The sequence below is a fragment of the Harpia harpyja genome, chromosome 8 (assembly GCF_026419915.1).
Source record: "Harpia harpyja isolate bHarHar1 chromosome 8, bHarHar1 primary haplotype, whole genome shotgun sequence".
Lineage (NCBI taxonomy): Eukaryota > Metazoa > Chordata > Aves > Accipitriformes > Accipitridae > Harpia > Harpia harpyja.
Window position 1 is genome coordinate 2,772,214 of NC_068947.1, and position 3,715 is coordinate 2,775,928.

The 3,715-nt window shown below is 43.0% G+C and overlaps 1 long non-coding RNA gene across 1 annotated transcript; it reads left to right on the forward strand.

Moving 5' to 3' along the window:
- The first annotated feature begins 102 nt into the window (after positions 1 to 102).
- On the forward strand, positions 103 to 3,242 carry LOC128145318 (uncharacterized). The gene is made up of 2 exons (XR_008236425.1): positions 103 to 2,819; positions 2,911 to 3,242. It is a non-coding gene; the product is annotated as an uncharacterized LOC128145318 (long non-coding RNA).
- The last annotated feature ends 473 nt before the right edge of the window (positions 3,243 to 3,715 follow it).

A 3,715-nucleotide genomic window follows, 5' to 3' on the forward strand; every position in this document is an offset into this window, starting at 1 on the left:
GGTCTCGGCAGGGCTGTGCGCAAGCGGGGACGGGACACGGCCGCCGCCGCCGCCTCCTCCGGCCGGTCACTTGGTGGCACTCTCAGGGAAGGTACTTGAGGGCCTTTGGCGTGCTGCGGGGAGGAGAGGTTTAGGGAAAAGGCGGCCGTGTTAAATAAGCTGTGCGCCTTCCGCAGGCGGGGTAATCGACAGATTGGATGCTTCGGAATTACCTTTATTACTGGGAATTGAGGAACCTCAGGGCAGAGAGGACAAGCGGCCTGCGCCGGGGTCCGCACGCAGACACCGTAGGGCCGGTAAGGAATATAACTCGGAGAACTAGCCGCTAACCGTGTCGGCAGCCCCCAGGGACTTGTATGTGGGCGCGGGCCGTGGCTTTCCCACCGACCGGAGCGTATGTGGTCATTCTCACCCGTCAGTTCAACTTGGCAGCAAAACGGTGCTTACAGGAGGAGGCACGAGTTGGCAACGAAGTTGTTAAACATTGCTTGCTAGGGGCTTACCGAAGACGCCACTGAGATTGTACGAGGATATGAGCAAACAGATGTTCCAGCGCACAGTGAAAGTCCATTAAGCAGGTTATTCCGTTATTTGCAAGAGTAACACCTGACCAGTCTTCTTTTCCTCTGTCACCTTCTTTTTGATAAACTGCTTCCAAACAAACTAAGGCTATGTGAATTCAAAAATGGGATTCGTGACTTCTTCGTATGAGACTTGTGATAGATCGCAGATTTCTGTTTTGAAAGACCGAGAGACTGAAGTTGCGTGCCCTGCACACCGAGAAAAACCCGCCCAGAACTGACTCTTGCTACTAACACGGTTTTTCTGTCACGGATGCGGTGCGAGCGCATCTCTCCTGTTCTGTGGACGTGTAACCAGGCACAAGCGAGGGGCCTGGCGGGTGATCCTCGTCGGTGGAGGAGGCAGAGAGCGGGCAGAGCGGCAGGCACGGCACGACGGAGCAAAAGCTCCTCTCAGCTGGCCCACAGCCCCAGCCATCTTACTCACAAGTCCCGTCCCCAGCTACAGCCCCGGTATATATGCCAGCTGACACAGTCACACACCTCTCGCTACGTGACCACCCGTAGAGCAGCTCTGCGTGTCTACAGAGGAAAAAGTCGAGAGCGCTAATTGCAAAGCTTCTCGTTCATCCAGTCGTGGGAAAAAATGTGGAAACCTGGTATGGGTGTGTGCTGAAGGTTCAGAAACCAAGATGCCATGAAAAGAATCACCTCTGGACAGTGCAAAAGACTGTGCCAAAAGACAAAACTGTCATTGTGACATGTAAGAAAAACGCCTGCTCATCATGCAAACCCCCATTAGTTTTAAAGAAAAATTTAAATTCCCCAGGTTTCTTTTTAGAGCCTGAGATACTGCACCCAAGAACACTGATTTAAGTATAGTGCAGGATCAGTGCCAAAGGGACTTCTACTGTACCCAAAACACAAAGTTATAAAATCAAGGCCTGGCTGGATTTTTTTTCCCAACATTAATTTTCATAACTTTTATACCCCAAATTATTTGCATGCATGATATAGATGATTTGTGGATGCAGGCAGATAATTAGTTATGTCTAAATCCCAAATTCATCAAATTGCATAATTACAAATGACAGATAAGATGTATTAGCTTACAGAAATAGGGTTCTAATGACCTAAAATACGTCTTCAAAGATAATAATGGAAAATCACAGTCCTTTTATTTCCAGCATATGGAAATTAATGTAGTTTTATTATGTGAAACTGTTAATTTTGCGTTTGCCCCAAATTCTGAGCAGAATTCAACAATTCAACACGGCCTAGTGTTGATAAACTGTAATTGTAAGTTGCTTGAAAAAAATAATCTGGAAGCAACTGTGAACTCATAAATATCAGTGCAAGTTCTAAGTATTGGGAAGAAATTATTCAGTTGAAAATGCTAAGAGCATCCTGAATGTTGTCCAAAGACTAATCTGGAAAAATTACAGGTCAATACTGAATATTAATTGCATTTTCTGTATCTTGCTCCAGAGATTTGACAGGAGACATAATTTGGAGATACAATTCGGATTTAAATACTCACTGCATTTTAATGTGGAATAAGCAGTTCTTCTCCTTCCCTCTTTTATTTATTATAAACAGAGAACCTTTGAGGCATGAGGGAGGCATTCATACAGGAATTCAAGGAATCTTCCCAGCGAAGGAGGAAATCAAAAATTAAAATACGAGAAGTAAAGAGAGTTTGATTAGTTGAACAGTAAAGAAAGAAAACTCGTGCCCACTTTGAGCCTTTCTGTCCAGCCTCCAAGGAGAGAGGATATTCAGAAATTCAGATGCAAATAAAAACATGCTATCAGTACAAGTCCAGCTGAGGTCCCATAACTCCCTGAATAAATTGCTCAGTTGCATCGCCGTGGAAGGATCTTGGGGAACTAGCATGGCTGTTTCCTGTAGCTTGAGACTAGACAAGACCTCTGTCTCCAGAGAGGATGTGGGGAAAACTTGCCTCAGTCAGATACATAGCACACTGTGTGCTTTCATTAATACCAGTTCCTGTTGCATGCTAAAAAAGAAAGTAGTGCTTGCTGTTTTGCACAAAATCTTCTGTTTCTCCCCTTACAAGTAAGATTTAGGGAGGAGATAGGATGAGAATAAGATAAACAAGGCACGTGATCTTTTTAGACAATTCTAACCATTCTACCCCTCAAACACCAAAGTACCAACCCTCCTGGTGGAAATGCAGATGGATTCACAGTCAGCAGGTTCTGCGTGGAAGAAGCCGCTGGCTGGCAACAGAAAAGCAAGCTAATCCAGACTTCAGTGCGTATTTCATTATAACAGGTTATTTCAACATTGGTTTACCTTAAACACGTTTGCTAACCACTTTCCAGCATACCTATTTGCATAATTTGAGAAAAACGATCCTTTTCAGGAGACTTACCGCTACTCATTCCCTTGGAGAGAAATGCAACTAACCAGGCTGACCACTCAAGGATAAAATCCAAGCCCTATGCAAGTCATTAGAGATTTCACCACTAACCTCAGCTGTGTCAAGATGGCACGAAACCTGCTGAAAGACAAACCGGCCTGAGACAAAAGGAAGAAGCTGTAAAGTATAAGGCCCGTCAATCTGATTCATTCACACTACCGAGTTCTTTTGGAACCTTTTTGTAAAATATTCTTACCCTTCTTACTAATCTTACTTATTCTGAAAAAATACCTCTAGTAATATATCACTAAATAATTGCAGCATAGTCTCTGAGATCTAGATATCTTAATTATGTATTTTTAATTTTCCTTTTTTTTTTATTCTCTACATTCCCTATTGTTTCATGAAGCTATTTTTGATACTTTAGGAAATTTTCTAATAGTTTTTTGTTCTGCCTTGTGAATTTGAACACTAACTCCAGTGAACTGTATTCACTGGGGTAACACTGTATCAGTATATTTCTGAGCAAGTTAAAGCAGGACTTTGAAAAACAGTCAAGGTGGAAAATGCTTTTTTTTTTTTCTGAAACTTCAACTTCTAAAATCATATGACTTTTCTGACTTGAGAATGACAAAAACCAGGCACTTTGTGCTCTTGCACAACAGGTTTCCTGACAGCATGACTTCTTCATTCTGAAATGCAAAACAAAAAGCGTTGACACAACACAAACATTGTTAAGTCTTTCACAGGGACAGTATTGCCCATTTCTGATCCCAGTCAGGTCATTTCTAGGGATTGAAAAAATGTA